Source organism: Physella acuta, unplaced genomic scaffold, assembly GCF_028476545.2.
Source record: "Physella acuta isolate Inbredline_101_S28 unplaced genomic scaffold, ASM2847654v3 ptg001251l, whole genome shotgun sequence".
Lineage (NCBI taxonomy): Eukaryota > Metazoa > Mollusca > Gastropoda > Physidae > Physella > Physella acuta.
The window spans coordinates 237501-255071 of record NW_026732767.1 but is presented as its reverse complement, the minus strand read 5'-3'; the positions used below and the strand labels follow the sequence as shown (position 1 = coordinate 255071).

The following is a 17571-nucleotide window of genomic DNA, read 5'->3' as shown; positions in this document are numbered from 1 at the left end:
GTGAGTGTACAAGGTTAGCTATATATTTCTGTAAGTGTACAGGGTTAGCTATATATTTATGTACGTGTACAGAGTTAGCTATATATTTGTGTTAGTGGAAAGGGTTAGCTATATATTTGCGTAAGTGTACAGGTTTAGCTATATATTTATGTACGTGTACAGAGTTAGCTATATATTATTGTGAGTGTACAGGGTTAGCTATATATTTGCGTAAGTGCACATGGTTAGCTATATATTTATGTAAATGTACAGGGTTAATTATATATTTGTGTAAGGGTAAAGGGTTAGCTATATATTTAAGTCGGTAGGTATACATGCACATTTAATGATGTGCAAATTTATGTAAGTAAACTTGTTGATATAAATGTAAGTGTATAGTTGTACAAATATATATAAGTAATCTTGTTGATATAAATGTATGTGTACAACTGTATTTGAACATATAGGTATACATGTTGTCAGGAAAATAGTAGGTAGGCGTATAGATAATAAGGTAGATGGAAAGGTAGATAAAGCGTTACTTACGTTTAGAGATACAGGTATAAGCAGATGATAGAAGCTAGATGGATAAGGATATGAACAGATCATTAATTAATCATTAACAACTATATTTAGGTTTTATATATATATATATGTATATATATATATATATATATATATATATATATATATATATATATATATATATATATATATATATATATATATATATATATATATATTTAGATTATGACAGAAAGATAGTCCAACTGTGTTTCACAGGTAGATAAACAGGTAAATTTTCCTATATAAGACTAGGTAAATAGACAGGTGATTGTCAGGTCGTTACCCCCTATCTATACATCACAGCTAATACACAGCCGAAGGGGCTATGATGTTTTCATTGGTGTTTTTGTTACCTTTATAACGGACGCTTAAGTGTCGTGAATGACTTGCTATAATTTATTTTAAACGTATCCTTCTTTGCCCGTAAGTCGCTTAATTAATGACTTCTGTCTTCAATTATATTTTCCTATGCTTATGGCAATATCCTGCCATGACTAAAATAGTTTCTATTTTTTTAATCTGCCAAAACAACAACAAGGTAACTAGATAACCACTAATCAATTTGAAATTAGCAAAACTAAAATACTGACATATTCAGGATTTTATTCATGAGCATGTTTTTATATTCGTTTCCTGATATATATATATATATATATATATATATATATATATATATATATATATATATATATATATATATGTATATATATGTATATATATATATATATATATATATATATATATATATATATATATATATATATATATATATATATATATTTATATATATTTGTATATATATATGTGTGTGTGTATATATATATGTATGTATATATATATATATATATATATATATATATATATATATATATATATATATATATATATATATATATATATATATATATAATGTGATATTAATATGCGTATATATATATATATATATACATAGGCATATTTGTATATACAATATTGTTTATGAGAAGGCAAACATTTTGGGTTGTTGATAAATCGGCACCATCGAGGCATCACAAAATGTAGCAGTATAAGCTACCACATACAGTTTTCATTCAGGGGTCGATAGTGGGATCCTCTAAAACCCCCAGCCTACGTCTCTACTTAGGGTCACACTAACATAACTGTCTCTACCCAACAGACAAGTGTAATGATATTTCACTAAAAAGTCCCTCACTTCATTAAAACCCTCTTTTATAACTAATCCTGTTTTGTTTTTCTTGTTTGGATAGATTAGAAACTTGAGGCCGGGGCGGATAAGTCAAACCCCACACCATTCAACGCCCGCTCCAGTGCACCGAAGGCTGCACGCTCCAACAAACGGCTGCACCGCGCGGACCAATCAAAACGTCGGATTTCTCGCCTTTTAAGTACAGTCGAACAGACCGGGACCACACAAATTCAGTGTACAATATTTTCTCAACAACAAGGTAAAAAAAAATTCACTCACTTGTTGCATATAAATGTATGTCTGTCATTACATGTAACTTTATAACATGTATGTATGTATGTATTTATTTATCTAGGCTCTCTATAATGATGTGTACGAATGAATTGTTATAAAGCGCCTAAATCAATATTTTTTATAATGAATGCTCTATTGTTTTTTTTACATATTGTAAAATAAAAGCTTAGTTTTGTAATATAGCCTACCTAATATACAATAAGGCCACCGTGTAACGCTGAAGTGCATGTGTAATACACCCAGAATATAATATGTGTATCACGTGATCCGGTATGTTTCTTTACTAAGAGTATGCGTAAAAAGGGCTGTGGGCTTTGGACCATAGTGAATTGGCCCTTTTTTACTTTCTCGTATATACGAAGTATAGAGAAAGTCTTGTAATCGTGCAAAAAAAAAATCGAGATTTTTACAAATCTCGACGTTTTACACCTCACTGATACGGAAAAACATAATTTTGCAATCTTGTCCGTGTGTCTGTGTGTCTGTGTGTCTGTCTGTCTGTCCGTGTGTAAACACGATAACTTGAGTACCTTTACAGCTAGGTTGATGAAATTTCATATATAAGTATTTTATCAAAATCGTAGATCCGTATCAACTTTTGAGCGATTTCCGATAACCGGAAGTGGTACTTTTCCTACTTTGAATTTTTCAAAAGCCTATAACTTGAGTACTATTTCAGATAGATAAATGAAATTTCACATGTAAGTAAAAGATCTAATTCTCTACCTTCTGTTAAATTTTGAGTAATTTCCGTTGACCGGAAGTAGTAATTTACGCTACTTCCGATTTCTCAAAAAACTAATGTAAATTAACTAATAATATTGCGCACTATTATGCACTTTTTATTTGGCGTTCACTTGGTGTGCACTTCTTTTGTCTACGAGATTTTATTCTTTAAGTATTTTAAGTATTTAAAATTGATTAAAAATCATGTCTATAGCCCGAGTTCCCATCCCCTGTTGTTTTATATAAGAATATTCGAGAAAGTTTAGGGGAGATCGATCCCGGTTTATTAAATTTACTACTCAATAATAATGAAACTTTGCACTACTGCTCTGCAGAGGCGTAGCGACCCTTCCCGGCGCCCGGGGACAAACTTTTTCGATTTGCAACCCCCCCCCCCTCGAGATTTCGATTTGCACCCCCGTCCTCAAACTTTCGATTTCCAGCCCCCTTCGAGATTTCCATTTGCACCCCCCCCCCCCCCACTCAAACTTTCGATTTGCACCCCCTTTCAATTTATTTTTCCAACCCATTTTGGCGCCCCCTAAGGTCGGCGCCCGGGGACATATGTCCCCCCCCCGCCCCCCCCCCCCTCGCTACGCTACTGCTGCTCTGTTGTAAGCGTAAGTCTTATTATCAAAGTTTGTATTTCCAAAAAGACTTTTGTTTTTTTACTTTTCTACCACTTCAAAATGTTGAAAAATCATTTAATGGGTTGCGTCTCGAAAAACAAGCCTTTTTTATTTATCTGTGTGTATCTAAGTTATTTTACTAAAGCGAAAATATTGGCATGTATAAGTGACTCTTTTGAAAATGTGGTTTCATGGCAACGCCGCCATCTTGAAAAAAAAAACCTTTTCTGGAGGTTTCAAGGTTCAAAAACTAATATCTAAATTGATCGTATAATCATTGATTATTCTTTTACTAACTTTAATAGAGTCAGCTGACTTGTTTTTGTAACAGAAAACACTATAGAAATACTTTTTTTATCGAATGTTTTTCAAATTTTGGTAAGGCAACAATCCATTAAAACTAAATGATAAATGTAATGGTATCTCTCTCTCTCTTTATATATATATATATATATATATATATATATATATATATATATATATATATATATATATATATATATATATAATATGTATATATATATATATATATATATATATATATATATATATATATATATATATATATATATATATATATTGATATATATATATTGATATATATATATTGATATATATATATATTGATATATATATATTGATATATATATATATTGATATATATATATATATATATATTGATATATATATATTGATATATATATATTGATATATATATATATATATATATATATATATATATATATATATATATATATATATATATATATATATATATATATATATATATATATATATATATATATATATATACGTTTGAAGAAATCAAGATAGTCATGGGGCATAGATTTAGAAATTAGCACAAACAAAACAGATTTCGCCCACAACGAAGTGGAAGACTGTAGATCATGTTCTGCAACATTTCTACTGGTGAAAAACTGACCCCCAAATAGCCTGTCTATAATCAAATGTATACATTGTGTAAAATATTCATCGGAAACTACTCTAGAACATTCGAGAATACATATCAGGTTCACTCGAGACACCTAATGTTTTTTTGAAGACATCCAATATACTGTAAAACACAAGTTTTCTCGGGTTTACTGTATCTAGTGAACTCTACTTCACTTGCCCATGGACCGTTAGTTTCAAAGAGGGAACGTTATGTAAAAATTGTTTTTTGTTGCTTTGTATTTTAAAAAAGAATTCTACATCAATCATTATTTTCTAACGTATATGTTTCTGTAAGGTACGGTGAATAATATAATAAGCATTCATTATTTAGAACCAGTAAGGGAAATTGAAAGTTCATGCAATGAACTGCACTCAATTCATTAACAATTAAATAGTACGGAACATTACTAAAAAAAAGCCATTGTTGTCAGGTTTTTTTGTTTTGTTTGATCCATTTTTAGTGTTGTCTTGGCCTAGTTGCACCTTTTTTTGGCTTTGTGACGTAGCTTTGTGACGTTGCTTTGTGACGTTGCTTTACGATGTTGCTTTGTGACGTGGCTTTGAGACGTCGCTTTAAAATGTTGAAAGGCACATGCGACAGTACATTTCCCCGCTTGAAAAAATAATTCTCCAAGTTTCAATGAACAAAGCGATATCGATTGAAGTTCGATTAACAAGACCAGTTTGTTTCGGTTCTTTCGTATTTGAAATTTTATCCTCATTAAGCTAGGGTTATTTTTTTAATAACCATTAACTATTATTCTTTCACAATCCTTTGTAAAAAAATATTTAATTATGTTCCAATTTATCGTAACCACAACAAAAGTCTTTGACTTAAATTTTGAGGCAGAACGAGAAATAAAAATCAATAAGGAAAACGTGTTATTATAGATTCTATGCATTATTTTATAATCTCGCACATAATGTCTTTATTAATTTTTTTTTAATCGCTATTCGGATAAAATCCAATTATTGGGTTGTTTTTGTTGCTAGTTTAGTTATTGTCAGTCGTTACCATAAATTGTGATTGTCTCTGTGACACAACAATGTAAGAAATTATGTAATTGGTTCTGTATTCATCAGCGAAATTCTTGGTTGTTTCATCAGTCGAACACAATAGTAGTTTATCAACGTTTCTTTTGTGTTTAATAGTTTGATTTGCAACAAAACAAAGATCTTATACCTCAGGGTACTTTGATTGGTATAAAACATAAAGAACACTTTATGATTATGAGCTCTCGCATGTAAAGTATAAAAACAATAATATATTCTATACACCAATCAAAATACAATTCGCTGTATCTGAAGCGTGTTGAAAAAAATTCTAGAGCAAGCAAAGCTTTAGTAATTTTATGTTCATTTAAATATTTTCTATTTTCTTCTTCTTTGTTCTTTATTGTAATCTTGGGCGAGATTTCTTTCAACATAATTAGAAATTACGTGTCACCCTGCCCCTCGCCATTGACCCACAATACAGCCTGCTTTTTCATTTGGATTTGCTTCCATCGCCTTTTTCCATTGAAGAATAAATTACAAGGCAGCAACTGTTTGATTTTGGAGTTGTCTCCCCTCGATGAGCTACTGTCCTCATCTAGCCTAGTCCTGCCAGGATTTCTTCGTTAGTTATTTTGTAAAATATAATAGTAAGCCATTGCTTAGGACGTTTTGAAATCTGTTTACTGCCATCGTTAGTCTTTTCACGCGGTTTCGACTTGTTAACACAAACACGCCTTTCGAATCTTATCTGTAATGATGCTTTTAATGGGTGATCCAATGGGATGACGTGGTCGTATGGTAGAGCGTATGCCTGTTAATCCGACAATCTCGAGTTTGAACCCCGGGTTCGAGCCCGTAGGACGTCCTTAAACCCAGACCCGCCATTCATAAAAAATGTCCTCTATCGGGTCTTCGTTGTTTAGGACCCAATAATATCAAGTCCAGGTATGGTGAGGTGTTTGCCCCTGGACTAGGCACTGTCACGAGTCCTGAATCCCAAGTCAAATGCTGAAGTCGAACCCCGGCTAACTGGCTTAGAAGAAAACGGCGTCAACAACCCTCCTTTCCCTTCCCCCCCCCCCCCTTTTTTTTTTCTTTTTTTTCTGACAACTGCTCTGTTACACGCAGACAAGTTGGGAAGGGGGGTGGGGATTCCAGTTAGTTTTGTATTGTACTGTTGTCATGGTAACCAATGGTAATCTCTCTCCTTGTATTAAGTTCACTTGAAGAAATAATCGACACATTTCTAATGTAATAAAACAAGAAAAAAAAACTAAAAAAAAACGTCCATGAGTTATTTTTTTTTTAAATTCTCGAATTGTTATTGTGATTTTTTTTCAAATTTTTATCCAGGTTATGTAATCTTGACAGGTAATCTTGACCATGATTGGGTTCGATCCATAGCCCTAGGCAGCTTTTTTTTTTCTTTTAAATTACAGATAAACTTGAGCGATCTAACTTCATTAAAATTATAACCGTTTACAGATCACTTGCGCTGATAAAGCCCCGTGATGAAAATAATTACAAAAAAATTCGCGTACAGAAATGGAAGAAAAAATAAAAATGAAAAACATGGCGGGGGCAGACGATAGTTAAAGGAAGACGTGGAGAGCAGGAGGGGGGGGGGGGAGGGGATGAGTGGTGGGGGTGGAGATCGAAAACAATAATTATCTGAAGAAATCTGCGGTGAGTGGATAAATTATCGGCCATGCGCAGAACGGGTTTCAGTGAAGGCGAGAAGTCATTTTTGTTATTTCTTGATGCGATTTGTGTTTCTTTCAGTGGGTTGTGCCAAACTTCAATCATGGTTGCTGTGAGTTGCTCTATAGTTGAATTATTTATTGTTGTTGTTGTTGTTGTTGTTGTTGTTGTTATTGGTCGTATTTTAGACAGTAATTATAATTCATTATTATTTTATAATTCCAGGGCTATAAACTTTTTTTTTAAATTTCTTTTTAAATGATATTTCGGACTTAAGTCTTCATCAGCTCAAGGCTGTAGTGTGATGTGATGCATTACTTGAGACTTTTTTTTAACAAACTTTTATTTTACGCGTTTCATTGCTGATGAAGGTCAAAGGACGGAATTTATGTTTCTTTCCTGATGGTTTTGCGTTTATGATTTTAAGTTTAAAAAAATATAAATTATCCACACCACCCAAGAAAATATCTTTAATTTCTTTATAGATCATTACTGTCGCAATACCTACCATCCCCCATATATATATATATATATATATATATATATATATATATATATATATATATATATATATATATATATATATCGTATTAAATTGTTACTTTTCTTCGAATAGAAACCACATGGCATTTTTCATTTAAAATATTTTTAACTCGTTTAAGCATGTTTGACTTTTTACTTACTTTCCCTTTCGAGAGTAATTTAGAATGAAATCATTTGTAAAAAAAAAAATAAACACCTGAATAAAAAAAATTTACGGTAGATTTTCAGCCTTTAGACAAAACGCTTTTTTAAGCATTACAAAAAAAATGTGTTTTTTGCGAAGACACTTCCTACTGTGATAAAAAAACACCATTACTTATATACCTCCTCACCCCACCCCCCCACACCCGTCCCCGGTCATTCTATATTTAAACCTATCTCCTTGCACTAATCCTAAATGTCCTACATATCAACCACTCCATCACAGACAATTTTTTTTTCCAAACCGTAATTTATGTTGCAGTGTTGATTGCTTGACCTTGACACCAATTTGTAATGTACAGATTCAAATTAACGTCACCTTTAACCCCTTTGTACTGCCGAACCATCAACAACTCCCTTTCAACTATCGGTTCATCGAACAATACCCATAGCAATATAATTACGTTTAAAACCAGTTCCTTTCTCTGATCGCAAATAGAAGTAAACGTATTGCCTCTCTCAACGATTGAACTTAAACTCTATAACCCCAAGGGAAATACGCTGGATGGGAAATGAAAATTGCTTTCTATTACGATGAAACTAATCAAGTACATTAGGTAGTCCGTGGTTAAGTAACTAGCATGACGTTTTACCAGATTAATATAATCAGAGATTACTGTCCAGTCTAATGTCTATCTTGACGCAGATGACAGACAGACAATGGCATGCTGGACGTCCAACATGCCGCATGCATCAGGTCTAACGTCGGAAATCAACCGTCAAATTATCTCCCTTTTTAAAACAGGCAAATAAAGTAGAGCAAAAATCTTTCCACAATGTATTCCCTGTGATAAAGCTGCTCTCATTAGCGATGATTTTTTTTTCTAAAGACAATCTTCAAAAGCTTTTGTCGTGTTCAACTCGTTATAAAATCTGCTAGTGAATTCATGTTTAACCCGCCCCCTTCTGTAATGAGAAAAAAATTACAACGAATATTAATGTAATATTGATTTGTTATTCCTTTGTTGATTCCGTCCCTTTACTTGTTTGGTTTTTTTAGCTTTGACTTAATAAACTTAATGTCTGCTATGACTGCAGATATTGTTATGTTATATGTAAACAGCTTGCCCTGCGAGGTTTTTACAATAATTAAATATATATATATATATATATATATATATATATATATATATATATATATATATATATATATATATATATATATATATATATATATATATATATATATATATATATATTGAGCCATATTCTAAAATTATTTCTTAAATAAATTTTTTCTTCAATAGACACGTCTATTTGAATACCCCTTTTTTAGATCATGGGATGTTGACAAGAAATTTTCCTAAAAGATTTGATGAATTAAAATGTTTATCAGCAAACCTTTTTTAAAAAATTCCAAGATTTTTTAAAGACCAGCGATGACCTGTCCTGAATACAAATCAATTCTCTTTGTGTCTATTGCAATCAGTTTCATTAAATAGATTTTTTTTTTTTTGGTGAAATGAGTAGATCTGAATTCCATGGACAAAACAAATGAAGGTTTTGTTAAAAAAAGAAAGGCAGATTAAATTTTTGAACACGATTTGTGAACAACAACGTGTCAGCTACGTCTTAACGATGAGAAAAGTGGTTGATGTTTACCTTTACTCTGTTCATAAAGTGTTACACGTTTTCTAATGACAGACTTCAGCTAATCAAAGATCATCTTCAGATAATGATATTTTACTTCATTGATATTCGGAGCAACTGGCCATTGTATGTTAGAAGATTCTTTGTAATTTAAAAAAAGTAGACTGTTCTTGATGACGTTGATTAGAGGGGAAAACAAGACAATCGTTCCTTCTTATACATTAAACTTGTCGAGGTCGTTTCTTTGTCTTTTAATATAGCTGGCCAGAGTATCAAAGTTTGTCCAACGACAACTTGAAAAGGGAAAGGGAATAAATTAATGTTCTACTGAAACATGATTTGAGCTTCCATTTTCCCGTAACTCTTCTTTGGGTTTGTAATTCCAGACAAACTAACTCTATTATTATAAAGGATATGAATCCATACCTCGAGATCAGTACATCTACAATCAGTGCTGCATAAGAAAAGTACTAGTTCGTAATGCAATAATCTAAGAATTAAAGGGAATGCAATTAACTAATTTTAGTTCAAATAGGTAATAAAATTATAAGGCGGGTTTGAATGTGAAAACACCGTATAAATTCAAACGGAATAGTTTCCTTTTACTTTACAGCACGCATTTTAAAGTATTGCACAGTCGCTGCGGTTTATGCGATAAAATTGCCGATTCAAAACTTTACTGAATTAATTTTTTATGGAAACAACACGGACGGATAAAATGAACCATATCATCAGAATAAAGTTAATTTATTCAAGAGTACCATTGAAAAACATTTTATCTTAGTTTATCTAAATTATATCGAGTTACAGACGGCTAGGTTAGTGTAGTAATTTTTTTTTTCATAAACGATATATTTTATTTGTTGACCGAGAATAGCTGAGCTTAGTTATTTGGATTGTTATAACTGCTTATAACTAACTTGGCCAAGTAGTTGAACGCGGAAAGTTTAACCAAATAGGTTTATTTGTTTATGTGAATAAACTCAGCTGTAACTGGTACCTTTCTGAAGTTTAAAATTTATCTACAAATAAATGTATCTTTAATGAAAGTTATGGCAAAATAAGTTGTTTTTTTTTTAAATAAATTATCTCAAAATAACTGATGTAAAAAGATAAAGTTATAATAGCTGACGTTATCTCAAAATAGCTATCTAAAAATTACTAAACATCGTCAATAAGTTTATATTATTTTTTAAGTAGCCTTCATGAATTAGCATTATTTAAAGAATTAGCTAGTAAAATATTGTATAACATTACACAACCTAAACGGGTTGAGGTGTCTGTTTAATATAGCCACTGAACCAAGGCCGTATTCATTTCGCTTTTAAGTACCAAGTTCAGGCAATCGTGCCAGATTTTAGACAAATTGAAAACCATTAGCTGTTTTCCAATTTGCCAGATAAGCCTAACGCTTTTTTTTTTTAAATTCTAAAAAAACACATTGATTTTATCGTCAATGCGGCAATTTGATTAACCCTTAACAAGCTATATAAAGCCGTAAGGGTTAATGGGAAGTAGAACATTTTTGGACCGTATGCAGTGAGGGTTAATTGTTCAATTATTCAATTATTCAACTGCACTTTCAATAGAAGGTAAATTATTATTTACATTAAAATATTATTGTTTTTAATGTTCCTTTTATTACTTTTTTGCACCAAGGCGAAAAAAGGTTAATTACGAATTCTTAAATTAATGAGCAGTAGTTATTGTTTGATTAGCTAAATAATATTTATGAATTTTATTGCGAAGTGTTAACTACTGAAGATAAAAACAGTCGGAAATGTAAGTGTTTAGAAATATAGGCTACATGTATACAAAATTGGACAATTTTTTTTTTTACGATTTAGAACTTTACATCATGTAATCAGTTTTCTTTCTTTAACGTTCCCTTTTCAAACCTGACGGTCAATAGGGCTAGTGAAGTAGAGTTCACCTGTTTCTGAGAATCAGTATGATTGTATAATTATGTTGTATCATGTTTATTGTATCTGCAATATTACGGGGGAATCAGTGCTTAAAATTATGTTGTTTTGTGATTATTGTATCTGCCGTATAATGAGACAATCGGTGCATAGTATTGTGTTGCGTCACGTTTACTGCTTCTGTAAACCAGGGGTCTCCAAACTTTTCAGTCCGAGGGCCGCATTAACTATTAAATTTCAGTTCGGGGGCCAGTTTCTTCTTTGATTTTTCTGGGCAAAGTTCCTGAGCCATCACCAACAAACGTTTTTTCCGTGGACAAAAAGATCTCCGCGGGCCGGAAGAGAGGACCTCGCGGGTCGTAGTTTGGAGACCCCTGCTGTAAACTAATGAGCTAATTGACGCGTATAATCATCACTGATTATGTGTGGGCCAGTGATAGAACGAGAGAAACACATCTTGGTGTAAGTTATTGATTGTAACATTCAATCATGACTCTTATTTTATCATAGAAGTTTCTTGATTCAATATTCTTAACATCCTCTCCTCCCCTCCCCTCCTCCTTTCCTCTACCTCCATCTCATAGTCAAGTTATATACTCTCCTCTTCTCTTCCTCCTTCCCATACATCCCCGGCCTCTCCTTTTATCTACTTCCCTCATACGTCTCTTCTCCGCCCTTCATTTACCCCCGTCCCTTTCTCTGTATCCCTCTTTCTCTCAGGGGTTACATTCTTCCCGGGGGGGGGGGGGGTGCACATTTTTGGGTAAAATATCAAGGGAGGGGTGGATACTTGTTAAAGTGTATTTTCTATATAATTTTTTTATTCTCTATTTCATCCCTGGGGGTTTGGTGGGAACTGGGCGTTTTTATGGAGGAGTTGGTGGCAGTGACCTCCCCCCCCCCCTTCCGCAAAGAGGATGACTGAAAGAGACTCTATAAACTATTAACTAGACCTACTTCATCGAATCACAATTTAGTTTATCCTTATCGCAACTAACATGAAGTATGTTATCTAGGTCTATGTAACAACGCCCCCCCCCCCCCTACCTACACACACAGTGAATCAGAAATACGTATACAAGTCCAATCACCATCCATTACTATCACTTGAACGACTAGGCCTGCAACATGCTTATCTCATATCCAATCCAATTTGAATTATCCAAACCTTTCTCACTTTCTCGTTTCATTTTCGTTTATGCACTTTTGACGTAATGAGTATTCTTGCGTGACGTCAATGACGGACGACCCCCTCCCCCTACTCACATTTACCCCCCCCCCCCTCTTCTCCCAACCCACATTTTTATCTACATTTAATTTCACATCAAATGTATCAAAATGACCAGTAAATTTCAGAAATCTTTTACTTCGTACTTTAAAAGAGACTTTAAAAGCAAAATATTGCTAGCTAATTTATGACAAACGGAAACCAGATCTAAGCAGCAAATGAATAAGTGAAAATGCTTATAGGCGTTTATCAACGAGTTATTCAAACAGCGCGTATACAGCAGTGTATAAAATAGAAATAACATAGAAAGGGAGATAAACAGTTTAATAAGCGAAGGAGAGTTGTGTCCCCTTAAATTCAAGAGCCTTATGGAAAACCCGTATCGTTTGTTTTACATGTACTTTAAATTAATTGAAAATTCTATTAGAATTTCTGTACAAATAAATACGGTTTATTTTAGTTTTTATTTTTTTTTGATTCAGTGAATTTAAGGATTATTAATAATGAAATGTGAAGTACTGTAAGTTATATCTTTGAACATCAAAATATGTTTTTAATATGATTAAGCAGTTTGATGTGTTAATATTTTGTAAGACATCATGGATAGGAGTTTGTTAAGTGTCGGGTGTTTACCGTGTTTTGAGTTTTAGACATGGAGCATGAGTTTGACTCAGCTCTAACCAGTACCTGGCATCAAATGGGAGAAGCGAAAAATCGTTAAGATAGCATTTTTTATTTAGAGTTGGAGAAACAATCATTAAATAGATGACAGGCCTCTGTCCTAGTGGGATAAGAGGACTATGTCCTAGTAGGACAAGAAACATGCCTTGAGGGGGCCATACGGCTATATCTTATTAAGCCAATATATATGAAGATGGCATTTAAGTGCCTATATATAAAATGTACTGAAATTTGTTATACAATCTTCATATGGGGGGGGGGGGGTAACGCTCTGTTACGGCACTGTGTCACTTGATTTAGCTGATTTCTAAAGAATGTGTGCTGTAATGGCTGATAAGTAGAGTTAAGCTCCATCTTAGGAAATTCCTGGTCAACTTTTTTGTACGAGCATATCGGTTATTCATGTGGGGAGGGGGGGGGTGGGGTGATTCTATGCCGATATGGTCTAGCTGTCTTCGAACACTTGCCAAGCAGCACTGTTCTGTCCAGAGTTTCTTCCAGGCATCTCTTCGCCCCCCCCCCACCCCTCCCCCACCCCGAAGAAAGTGTACCCCCCCCCCCCAGAACGGAAATGGAATTGATATAGAAAACATACTTTTAACATTCCCCCACCCCCCCCCCCACCCCCCCCCCCCCCCACCCCCGAAAATGTAGTCCGGCCCCACTTCCCCCGAAAATGTCAAGTGCCGTCCCCCCTGCGAGAAATAAAGTTTGCTAGAAACACTGGTTCTGTCTTTACTCAAAATGTGCCTTCCCTGTCTTTGTCTCAATATGGTGCTGCAATAATACTATATGTCATTTATCATACCGCAAGCCTTCAACCATTCGAGCGAAAATCGTTTTTTTCTGGAAGTTTCGAAACTCGTTGTCAAGGCCACACGCCCACACATCAAAACAAGATCGAATCTCCACTGTAATCGATACTGAGTATTCAAATCCAGCCTTTTAATGTACCGATGCTATTTTTTCAACTCCAACCGTTTAATATATCGATGCTGAGTATTCACCTCCAACCTTTTAATGTATCGATGCTGTGTTTTCAACATAAACTTTTTAATATATCGATACTGATTATTCACCTCCACCATTTTAATGTATCGATGCTCTTTTTCAACTCCAACCTTTTAATATATCGATGGTGAGTACTCACCTCCAACCTTTTAATGTATCGATGCTGTGTTTTCAACATAAACTTTTTAATATATCGATGCTGATAAGTCACCTCCAACATGTTAATGTATCGATGCTCAGTGTTCAACTCCAACCTTTTAATATATCGATTAGAAATGCCTGTATCGATCTCTAAACGATGTAATCGCCTTTTTAATTTAAAGTACTCCGGGTTTAAAGACAGGGGATTTTCTACGAAAAGTTTAATTAAAACTGAAGTGTCGTCATTTGGGCGGACAATTTTATAGCTTGCGGGATTGAACCGTTATTTCTTTATTACGGATTTTTAATTTACTCTATTTTTAAAAGTTAAAATGAGTTTATTAACTAGTATAGGAGGCCGTTACCATAACAGTCATACTAATCTATATATATAATTCTCTTCTGGGAGCCGCTAGAAAACAAGCTGCAAACGCGCCTAGAAAACAAGCTGTAAACGCGATCCCTACCTCCCCACCCCTACATGGTTTTAGTGAGCTGTGTTCACTCTAGATGTTTACAAGCAGAGCCAACGATTTTAAAAGTAGGGGGGGGGGGGGGGGCGGGGGAAGGAAGGGGGGGGTTATGGTCCTTAACGAGCTACTTATAGTGTTTTAAAGAAATATTTTCAGTGGCAGCGTTGGTACTGTCGAATTCACAAATTATGAATTACTGAAAAGTAGAAAAAACAACAACTAAATAGCGGCGTATGTTATGCCGCGGGCCGGCTCGTGTGTCTTAATAAAAGACTGCTGACTATCAGGTATAATGGTTATGTCGAAAAGAAATGTTTCACTGTATTATAATTAGAAATATGTAGTTGTATGAGGGACGGTGTGGCCTAGCTGTATAGCGCTAGACTGCTAACCCGAAAGTCCCGAGTTCGAATACGGGAAAAGATTATAATGGTGATTGTGTTGATTAAAAAAATAAGATGTTAAAGATTAAAAACAGATTTACTATTGCATATAATGACATACACCCATAAAGCAAGAATACATATCAATGACATACACCCTTTTTATTTAACAAAGTTAACAAAGACATGTACATATACATAACTATAGCTAACAAACACATTGAAATATAGATAAAATCGTGTTAACAGTGACATGAGCACAGCCTTGTCACACAAAAAAACATAGTTTGAACCATTAGCATCAAACACGTCATCACATGCTCTATCGACCCGACCACTTCAATCCCAGCCATTTAGCTCCATTAGCAGGGGAAGCTACCCGAACTCCGCTAAAAGAGGAAATTTCCCTCCAACTTAACACTTCAAAAGTGAATTTTTAACACGTTTTTTTTTTAATGTACTCTATGTTCTGTATCAAGTAGTTTTGTACGGTTTAGTCACGATGTTTGAGGTTTGTGGAAAGACAATGAGGCTGATCATTCCTGGATGGAAATTTCTTTCTATATAAAGATAAAAGAAAATGGGGGCTCAACTAACTATAGATATTTACATTACAAAGCAGAAAAAGAAATCGTGGGCAGTGTTTTTTTTCAGACATCTATGGGTTTGAGTGGGGGGGGGGGGGCTGCCACCACTCTTCTCCCTCTCCATCTGCAGAAGTTTTTTTTAAATTTATTTAATGTATATATAAAAATATATATATATATATATATATATATATATATATATATATATATATATATATATAACCAGCGTCTGCCTCACACAACCCCCCCCCCCCTCCCAGCCACGGGAAAAACATTCCTCAAAGAAACATTATTAGTGGTGTGGTTCTTAAGTGAAATGTGTAGATGAGAAGGGTGACACCACACATCCCGTTGGTGACTAAACCATACGAATGGTGATCACATTAATGATGAAAATTTAACCATTTTGGACTGTTAGACTAATGGGAACTAATTACCACATACGGTGACACCCATGCTAGTTGTCGCATACTCTCTACAAATGGTAACACTGTGACTAGATCCGTATTAACGGTGACATAATCAATACGAATGGTGACATAACTTTTACTAATGGTGACATGGTCAATACGAATGGTGACATGATCAATACGAATGGTGACATGATCAATACGAATGGTGACATGATCAATACGAATGGTGACATGATCAATGCGAATGGTGACACGATCCATACGAATGGTGACATGATCCATACGATTGGTGACATGATCCATACGAATGGTGACATGATCTATACGATTGGTGACATGATCCATACGAATGGTGACATGATCTATTCGAATGTTGACATGATCCATCCGAATGGTGACATGATCCATACGAATGGTGACATGATCCATACGAATGGTGACATGATCCATACGAATGGTGACATGATCCATACGAAAGGAGACATTTTCCATACGAATGGTGACATGATCAATACGAATGATGACACAAAAATTAAACGAATGGTGACACAACCCTTTCTACCCAGATATTTAAAAATGCAAGTGTAATAGGTGCAATTTAAAAAATATTTTAATTACGACAAAAGTCATAATTAAAATACATTTTTTCAAGTCTTTTTAGAACATTTTTAAATATTTAATTACATTTCTAATTGGATTCCTTTTCTCCCAATCATTTTTCCGTCTGCTCAGAACCAGAGTTTCTTCCAGACATCACTTCGGAGTGCCCCCCCCCCCAAGGAAATGGAATTTATATAGAAAATCATATATACTTTTACCAGTGTCCGGTCCCCGGAAAATTAAGTCCGCTCAGTGCATTATTTCTGCAGCAGAGCTTGGCGTCGTCTGGAAAAGTGCGGCAGACGATTTGGTTGACATTTGCGTTTCTGCAACCGTTTGGCAGACGTTTATGTTCAGACGTCATCTGCTTTTATTCGGAGTTGTGTTTTCGTTTCCAATTTTGACATACTTTACAATCGTCGTGTTTTGTGTTGCCAGATTTTTTAATCACTGTGATTTAAAGTTTTAAAATATTTCGCGTAGACCTTCACTATAGGTCGATGTCATAATTTTAAGTTACTTGTTAGATTCTTTCTATTGATTTCTGCCATTTTTTTTTCTTTTCTTTACTTTTTCATTCAGTAAGATTTTATCATATCTTTTAGAACTTATATCGCTGTGATTATAGGATAAAAAGGGTCTTCTTCGACATCATATACTTGGAAAAAGATAACGCAGCTGTAATTTTTATACTTTGATTATTATTGCGTAGTTAATATATTAAATAAGGACTAGTTTGTGTGTATATATATATATATATATATAT

At 33.9% G+C, this 17571-nt stretch overlaps 1 protein-coding gene across 1 annotated transcript in view; it reads left to right on the top strand.

Moving 5' to 3' along the window:
* Window positions 1-1876: 1876 nt before the first annotated feature.
* The window catches only part of LOC131957642 (putative ammonium transporter 1), a 37008-nt gene continuing 21313 nt past the window's right edge, over window positions 1877-17571 (top strand). The window contains exon 1 of the mRNA XM_059322375.1: window positions 1877-1991. The gene's annotated coding sequence lies outside the window, so the exon portion shown is untranslated. The remainder of the gene's footprint in view (window positions 1992-17571) is intronic.